This window comes from Nuphar pumila, chromosome 6 (assembly GCF_984573655.1).
Source record: "Nuphar pumila chromosome 6, dmNupPumi1.hap1.1, whole genome shotgun sequence".
NCBI lineage: Eukaryota > Viridiplantae > Streptophyta > Magnoliopsida > Nymphaeales > Nymphaeaceae > Nuphar > Nuphar pumila.
In genome coordinates this window covers 133,349,852-133,359,577 of record NC_143254.1, presented here as the reverse complement: position 1 = coordinate 133,359,577, position 9,726 = coordinate 133,349,852, and positions in this window count along the sequence as shown.

Sequence of the window (9,726 nt, the reverse complement as noted above, 5' to 3'; positions counted from 1 at the left end):
TTTGGGTACCTCCCTCATTCCTTTCGGCTGGCAGGGGCTTTGCCCCTACTGCCTGGATGTTTCTGGCATGCGGGGGCAAGGCCCTTGCCCCACCCGTTCCTTATTTTTCACTAGAGAGGGGTTGATTTCCCTCCCTGACATCTTTTTCTTAGGTTTTGAGGGAAAGGCTCAGCCCCCTCCCATTTTTCCTTCTTTGTAAGGGAGGGGTCGAGACTCCCTCCCTGTTGCTTCGGTTACGAGAGAGGGGTTTGACCCTGATTGCACCTCTCCTCTCATCGTCGCCCTCCTCCCTCTTCATCGTATAGAAATATGCATTACAGGTACGTAGCTGAGCTAATTGTGCGATGTTTAGTGTTAAGCATCGCATGTGGATAAAAATGCAATGCAAAAAAAAAATAAGAAAAATATGCAAAGGCAAAAGCAATGCAAATTGAGTAAATACCTGTGGTGAGTAAGTGATGCAAGCGTATCATATGTTATTTATTTTCTTGGATGCAACACTTTCATGTTCACACACTCACTTAGTTGTGGATATCTAGGACTGCTTTGCTGGAGTTCGAAGATCATGTTGAGCATGATTTGAATGTATGAAAATAAAAGTACTCTTATTTTTGTAGTTCGGAGTTCATGCTAGTCATGGTAGTAGTTAGCGAGATATTGAAGTGTGTTTGTTGTAGGTACATATTTGACATTATTGTGATATGAATGATTGAATGTGTTGCAATGTTTGACGTGACTGTATCCTTGCTTACATGGAGTTATTTTTGAATTAATTATGCCCTCCATATGAAATTATATTATGAAAACATGCTTAAATTGAATGTATCGTGTTTATGAATGTGATTTCATCTTTCTAAATATTTTTGTGATATATATATATATATCACAAAAATATTTAGAAAGATGAAATATGTGTGTGTGTATCGTGTATCGTGTATTCATGCTTGTATAAAGTTATTTTCAAATTAAATATGCCATCCATGTGAAATTCTATTATGAAAACATGCTTAAATTGAATGTATCGTGTTTATGAATGTGATTTCATCTTTCTAAATATCTTTGTGATATATATATATATATATATATATATATATATATATATATATATATATATATATATGTGTGTGTGTGTGTGTGTGTGTGTGTGTGTGTGTGTGTGTGTCGTGTATCGTGTATCTATACTTGCATGAAGTTATTTTTGAATTAATTATGGTCTCCATGTGAAATTGTATTATGAAAATATGCTTAAATTGAAAGTATCTTGTTTATGAATGTGATTTCATCTTTCTAAATATCTTTGTGATATATATATCCAACAATGCATGATAAATTAGATATTTTCTTTATCATAGCATTTTTATGATTCTCTTTTAACTGGTTAGGATAATATATGTAACATCATAGGACAAAATGACTGCAAACCATGAATGGATGTACCGTAGGATAGTTGACAATGAGGTATCAGTTAAATATATGAATGGTGTTGACAGTTTTATTGAATTTGTAATTTGTAATGGCAAGTGTCAGTACAGTGGATCCCATCGGTCGGATTAGGTGCCTCTGCACGATGTGTAAGAAAAAATGATTTGTAAAACCTTATGGAGTTAGACATCACCTATACAGGAAGGGTTTTGTGAGTGATTATCAGAATTGGATGCTTCATGGTGAAGAATTTTTGAATAATTTTGATGCATGGGTGGATGTGGTGCATGATAATCTATATGTGAAATTGATATGTGATGCCGCAGGACCAGAACTAGGTTCTGCTATGGGTTCTAATGATGTACCAACTTGGGTAGATGAAGAAGCAGCAAACGATGCAGCTAGTAGATTTTATGACTTACTTAGAGATGCTAATGGGCCACTTTGGAATGGTTGTGAGAGTCACACTATCTTAACTGCAGTTCTTCAACTACTGAATTTGAAGTCTAAGTATAATTTGAGTCAATTATATTTTGATCATCTGTGCTCTATTGTGAAGAGTATGTTGCCCAAAGATGAGAAATTACCACAAAATTTCTATCATGCAAATGTTATGGTCAACGCTCTAGGTATGGGGTATCAAAAGATAAATGCTTATCCAAATCACTGCATGTTGTATTTCAAAGATCAAAAAAATAGCAGTTCATGTCTGTCATGTGGGCATCCTTGATTCAAGTCAAAGACAAGAGGCAATGGTAGCACGAAGTCAAAAGAAGTGTCATACAAGTCACTTCTCTACTTCCCTCTCACCCCTAGATTGCAATGATTGTATATGTCTTTGAGGACAACTAAACACATGAGATGATATGCAAATAAAGTTCGACATGATGAAAACAAGATCACGCATCATGTTGACGTAGAAGCTTGGAAGCACTTTGATCGTACTCATCAGACCTTCACAATGGAAGTAAGAAATGTTAGGCTCGATTTATATATAGATGGATTTAATCCATTTAGGGATAGATCAACTTCATACTCGTGTTGGCCAGTATTTGTCACCCCATACAACATTCCTCCAAGCTTGTGTATGAAGGGTCAAAATTTTTTCTTATCTCTATTGATCCCTGGTTTGACCTCTCCGGGCCAAAATCTTGATATATATTTAAGGTCATTGATTGATGAACTGAAAATAATGTTGGATGACGGTGTTCTCACGTACGATGCCCATAAAAAGCAAAACTTCAATATGAAGGTTACTATTTTATGAATAATCAGTGACTTCCCTGCATATGGTATGTTATATGGTTGCAGCACACATGGGAGGTTGTCTTGTCCGTACTGCATAAAGGATACACAATCTTTTAGATTGACACATGGAAGGAAGCAGTGCTTGTTTGATTGTCATCATCCATTTCTACTCAGCGATCATCTGTTCTGACAACAAAGGAATGTGTTCCGAGCAGGCACAACTGAAATAGAAGGTCCACCTACACGGTTGTCTGGTATAGAGATTTTAAGATAATTATGATACTTTTCAGATGTACTGACAGATGTCTATAGTCCGACGCGCTTTCTTGGATTTGGGAAGGATCACAATTAGACAAAGAAATATATATTTTGGGAACTACCATATTGACCGACCTTATTAATACGACATAATTTGGATGTGATGCATGTGGAGAAAAATGTGTTTGATAATGTGTTCAATACGCTAATGAATGTCGAAGGAAAAGCAAAGTATAATCCGAAGGCACGTATGGATTTAAAAGTAATATGTAAAAGACCAGAATTGAAACTCAAAGAGTACAATGGCAAAGTGTTGAAACCAAAGGCAGGGTACGTGGTTGGACCAGATCAAGTAAAACATGTATGTCAATGGTTGAGACAGATGAGATTTTTAGATGGATACGTCTCTAACATTGCTCGGGCTGTGAAGATAGACGAGAGACAATTATATGTGTTGAAGAGCTATGATTGTCTTGTCATTATGCAACGGTTGATTTCCCTATCATTCCATGATATGCTAGACAAATCTATATGGGGGGTATTATCCGAGTTGAGTAGATTTTTTAAAACATTGTGTGCATTGAAAGTTATAGTAACTAAGGTAAAGAATCTAGATGATTTTGTCGTCACTACTATTTGTCAGCTAGAGAAGATATTTTTGTCACATTTTTTGATGTTATGGAACATGTGATCATATATTTGCCATATGAACTCAGGGTTGGTGGTCCTGTGCAATATCGGTGGATGTACACGTTTGAAAGGTATATTTTTTATTATATTTTTCTCATCAATGCTATTAGGAATTTATTGTATTATGAGATGTATATTGTTGACAGATGCATGTTTGACCTCAAAAAAAAGGTTCAAAATAAAGCAAGAGTGAAAGGTTTTATTTGTGAGGCATACACTTTAGAAGATATTTCAAATTTCTCATCTATGTACTTTGAACCTCATATTCCAACACATTACACTTGCCTACCTCGTAATGATGATGGAGAACAATTTACTGTAGTTGACAAACTTTCGATATTTTAACCACTTGGGCATGCCTTTAGCAGTTGTCGATCAAGACTCTTGAAAGATCGAGAGCAAGATGCAACACAAATCTATATCTTTTTTAATTGCTCAGTGATTGACCCATACATCGAGTAAGTATACTTAATATGTAACCCTAAGTTCTATACGTGTGTACATGGTTCAGTAATATAAATATTTGTTAAGCATGAACGATTTGATCTGGAGTTGCGAAGAGAACTTCCACATCTCACTGATTCAGAAGTATAGAAAGAACGTGAAAATAAGTTTGTGGCATGGTTGAAAGATTTGGTAAGGATGATGACATACATTCTTTCCGTGTAAACAACAATAAGTTACTTAATTGGTCATGATCACAGTCATTGTTTATACTTGTAGGTCCGTCATGGTGATGTTAATGACTAAGGAATATGTGATTTACAAAATGGTCCGACCAAAGTTGTGCAATGTTACAACGGGTATATCGTAAATGGTTATCGAATTCATAAAAAAACTATGGTGTAAACAAGTCAACGATGAATAGTGGCATGTGTGTCAAGGGTAGCGGCTACGGTGAAAATGAACATGACTACTATAGTGTTATACAAGAAATAATGGAGTTAACTTACTTAGGCATAAATAATAGGGTAACTTTATTTAAGTGTCATTAGTTTAATCTCATAGCAACAAGAGTCGACAAAGCCTCAGGCATTGTAGAGGTGAATCATAAATCAAGGTTTGGAATATATGAACCATTCATATTAGCAAGCTCAACAAGTTTACTATACTTCATATCCGAATACAAAGAAGTCAGATAGAAATAAATGATGGGCAGTTTGCAAGGTGAAGTCTAAACTATACCCTGAGTATGATCAGTTACAAGAAGACAGGATTGCTGAAGAGGGTGATTACTATCAATCAGATGATATATATGACTTCTCTTATGGTCGCGATGTCGAACATGCTATGCATGCCATATCTCTATTGTTCGATGGCACACTTATGAAAGAATGTGATCCAAATAATATACCAAGTGGATGGGCACTCAATGAAGAAGAAGAAGAAGAAGAAGAAGAGGATGAAGAGAAGAAGGCAGAAGAAGAAGAATTTGAAAGTCAAACAAGTGATGAGGAAGCATACTCGAGCTACTGAAATACATCTTGTAATACATACCTTATGTTTGAATGTATTGCAATGTTTGATGTAAATGATTTGAATGTATTGCAATGTATTCCAATGATTTGAATGATTTGAATATATTACAATGTTTGAATGTATTGAATGAAGTTATTTTTTATTTGATTATGTATCCATGAAGATATAGAGTTGTGTAACTGATCCAATTGTATTGCAAGTTAAGGATAAGTTATCCATGATTAGCAAGTGATGTCATATCTTTTCTTTGAATGTATTGCAATGTTTGATGTGAATGATTTGAATGATTTGAATATATTGCAATGATTTGAATGATTTAAATGTATTGCAATATTTGAATGTATTGCATGAAGTTATTTTCGATTTGATTATATATCCATGAAGATATAGAGTTGTGTAACTGATCCAAATAAATTTTTTATTTGTTAGAATATGATTTGTAGAGGTCACAGTGGTTGAGCACCCAGGGGTAGCTAGTCTCAGCCTTCATCTTCACGGGTTGCTTTGATAGGTATATCATTTAACTAATTGTATACTTGATTAGTTTAAATATGCATTGTATGAATTTCTAATTCATTTTTCTATAGATGATGTTTCACCTACACATAATCCACCTACACCAGTTATTCATACACGTTAGGAGACAATATCGGTAACAGGGTCTTCTTAGTCTGACATACGATGACTCATTCAAATAGTGTATATCGATAATCGACCATAAATATTTTATTTTCACTTATCCAATACTTATCTTATAAATAGTGTATATCGATAGTTAATGTGTACCAATTCATGTGCATCGCGAAGTTCGAGCCATAAGAAGTAATACAAGAAATTAGGCAGTCACTAGTTCAACATCTTTCAAGACCGATCACTCAATGAAAAGAGTACCCGAAGAAGGTGTTGGACAAATTGTGGTCCTCATTCATGGTAGACAATCATTTATTATAGCTAATGTGTTTCATATTTAATTTTTTGTTATAGTCATATGTACTAACTTTCTGAAATTATTTGTAGGCTTTAAATCGCTTTGTGACTGCGAAGGAAGAGCAGGACGCAAGGCGGGTATGGCAGAAGGCTGCCAGTCGATTTGCAGACATGTTGCACAATATTAAGACTGCAACAATATAAGCATATGGTGGGATAGATGATCCACTACAGTGTAAGGGCCATGACCTTCCTACTATCAGGTCAGATTATTGGGATGCAATGTACGACAACTGGACGGGCCATGAATTTCGAAACCGCTCAACAAAGATTGCACAAAACCGAACGAAGATGCCCAATGCCCATCTACAAACAGGTGAATGTAGGACTTTTGGGAGCCACCAAAAAAATGGTAACTCATCAATATATATTGTCAAATTTATAAGTATTGTTGCATACTTTTTATTTGATTGTTTTTATCATTTAACCTCGTATAAAGCAGAAAAAGAAGGTATTGTGCCTTACAAGGATGTGTTTGTTAAAACACATAAACGTAAGAGCATGAAAGAGTTCGTATCAGAGAAGGCGAGAGCGACAACGGTGTGTATTTATTGCATTAATAAACATTGTAATAGACAAGTTACAATGAATATTATAATTTTTAATTATTAATCCATACTATAATCATTATTTTAAAGGAGTCATACGAGCAGCAAATGGTAGAGTGATATAGCGATGACTCCAGTCAGCATCCGCCTTTTTGATCCTGCAGTATGGGTGACTGCAACCAATGAACCAAAAAAGGGTCGTGTGTTCAGGTTTGGGAGTAACATGGACATCACACCAGTTGTTGGCTCCTACAGTCAGGGCTCTCAGAGTTCTCTTGCCAGCATCAACTCCCAGCGTCCGATTGACCCTGCTAATTCTTGGGATGGTGTCTGCCAGCTTATTAAGGACACAGTGCATGACTTTTTCTATGAAGTTATTTGTGACATTGTCCTTAATGAGTTGTGCAGCTTTTTTCAGGACAGGGGAACTACGTCAGGTATGAAAGTTTCATGTTATTTGTTTCATGTAGTTAGATTTCAAGCTAGTATATGCACGATTTCATCACATATGAGCATGATTTCATCATTATGAAAGTTTTTTGACTGCCATATAACACATATAAGCATGATTGAATCACTATGAAAGGTTTTTGACAACCTTAGAACACATATATGCTTGATTGAATCTCTATGAAAGTTTTTTGACAAACTTAGAACATATATATAAGCACGGTTTCATCACTATCAACTTGTTTGACTGCCTTAGAACACATATAAGCATGATTTCATCACTATGAAAGTTTTTTGACAACCTTAGAACATATATAAGTATGATTTTATCACTATGAAAGTTTTTTGACTGCCTTATATCACATATATGCATGATTGAATCACTATAAAAGTTTTTTGACAACCTTACAACACATATAAGCATGATTTCATCACTATGAAAGTTTTTGGACTGCCTTATAACACATATATGCATGATTGAATCACTATGAACATTTTTTGACAACCTTAGAGCACATATATGCATGATTGAATCACTATGAAAGTTTTTTGACAACCTTAGAACACATATATAAGCATGATTTTATCACTCTGAAATTGTTTTACTGCCTTATAATACATATATGAATGATTTCATCACTATGAGAGTTTTTTGACAATATTAGAACACATATAAGCATGATTTCATCACTATGAAAGTTTTTTTACTGCCTTATAACACATATATGCATGATTGAATCACTATGAAAGTTTTTTGACAACCTTAGAACACATATATAAGCATGATTTCATCACTATGAAAGTTTTTTTACTGCCTTATAACACATATCTACATGATTGAATCAGTATGAAAGTTTTTTGTCAACCTTAGAACACATATATAAGCATGATTTCATTATTATAAAAGTTTTTTGACAACCTTAGAACACATATATAAGCATGATTTTATCACTATGAAATTGTTTGACTGTTTTATAACATATATATGCATGATTGAATTACTATGAATATTTTTTGACAACCTTAGAACACATATCTGCATGATTGAATCACTATGATTTTTTTTTACTGCCTTATAACACATATATGCATGATTGTGATACAGAACACATTTATTTGACAACCTTATAAACTAGATATGCATGCTTGAATCACTATGACATTTTTTTGACAACCTTAGAACATATATCTGCATAATTAAATCGCTATGAATTTTTTTTTCAGCCTTATAACACATATCTGAATTCTGTTAATGCCCACTTTATTGCTAGCTAGTCTACGTGTAATTCATTCATGTTACTTTGATTGCCTTAGATTAGGTGCATTGCATATAATTTATTTCATTATATTTTGTTTATCAATACTAAACTTTCGGTTCTCTTGTAGGATGCTGGAGATAATCAGCGTAGAAGAGCTGATGGAGGCATGGATGAAGGGGCAGACCGAGACAATGAAGAGGATGATGCACAGAATCTTGGAGATGATTAGATTCATGTATTGAATTTGTTGCACCTTCTTGTTGTTTCAAACGAAACTCTTTGTATATGTTCACTTGTAAATAATTAGAACTTGGCGAGGATTATAATGGATTAATAAATTTTTTTACCTTGTATCTTGTGTTAAATTTGTTTCACACTACAAGAAACCTGTGGATTAGCGACGACCTAAATTCGTCGCTAATCTGACGCTAATCCGTCGCTAAACTTTTTAGCGACGGATTAGCGTCGGAAAACTTTCATCACAAATTTTTCGACGCTAAGTAGTGCCAGAACTTATCCGCTGCTAAGTCCGTCGCTAATTTGCGATGGATTAGCGACGCATATGATTCATCGCGAGTCTTTCGCTATTTTAAATTAGCGATGGATAATATCTGTCGCTAATCCGTCGTTAAATTTTAAAAAAAAAATGCTCGTTGTCGGAGCGTTCTCCGGCAAGGAGCAATTTTTTTTGCACAGAACCGGCGCGTTCCGGCAGGCTGCGACTCCATGTGGATCCGGGGGGAGCTCCTCTTCAAGTTCCAGGTCTACCACGAGAACCAGCCGAAGAGCTTCACGGCGGGGGCGCGTTCCGGGGGGAGCTCCTCTTCAAGTTCCACAGGTCTGCCATGAAAACCTGCCAAAGAGCTTCGCGGCGGGGGCGCTCAGCTTCAGCTGCGTCTCCGCGCAGATCTTCGCGAGCTGCAGGGGGAGGAGCAACGAGTACGGCATCTTTGCGACTCCGGCAGGCTCTTCGCGACTCCACGCGGATCTTCGCGACTTTGGCAGGCTCCAGTGGCTCCCCAACAGTAGCCTCTTCTTTGTCGCCACTCTCTTCGACAACGGCAGGCTCCAGTGGCTCCCCAACAGCAGCCTTCTCTTTGTCACCCCCCTTGACATCTCGGCTCCGACGAAGCCACGACGGCTCCATCTACGACTTCTCCATAGGTGGGGATCGACTCTTTGTGCGTGTCGTCAGCGGGGCTTCTGGCGTCCTGAGAAGCATCTCAAGTAGGGATGGTTTAAATCGAACGGGAGGGAAAAACAAATGGAGGAAAAATTTTGAACGAAGGGAGGGAAAATTTCGTGCCTCAGGTGGGACGAAAATTAGCGACAGAATTAGCGAGGGAATTTTTTTGTCCCTAATCCGTCGCTACTTAGCGACGGAT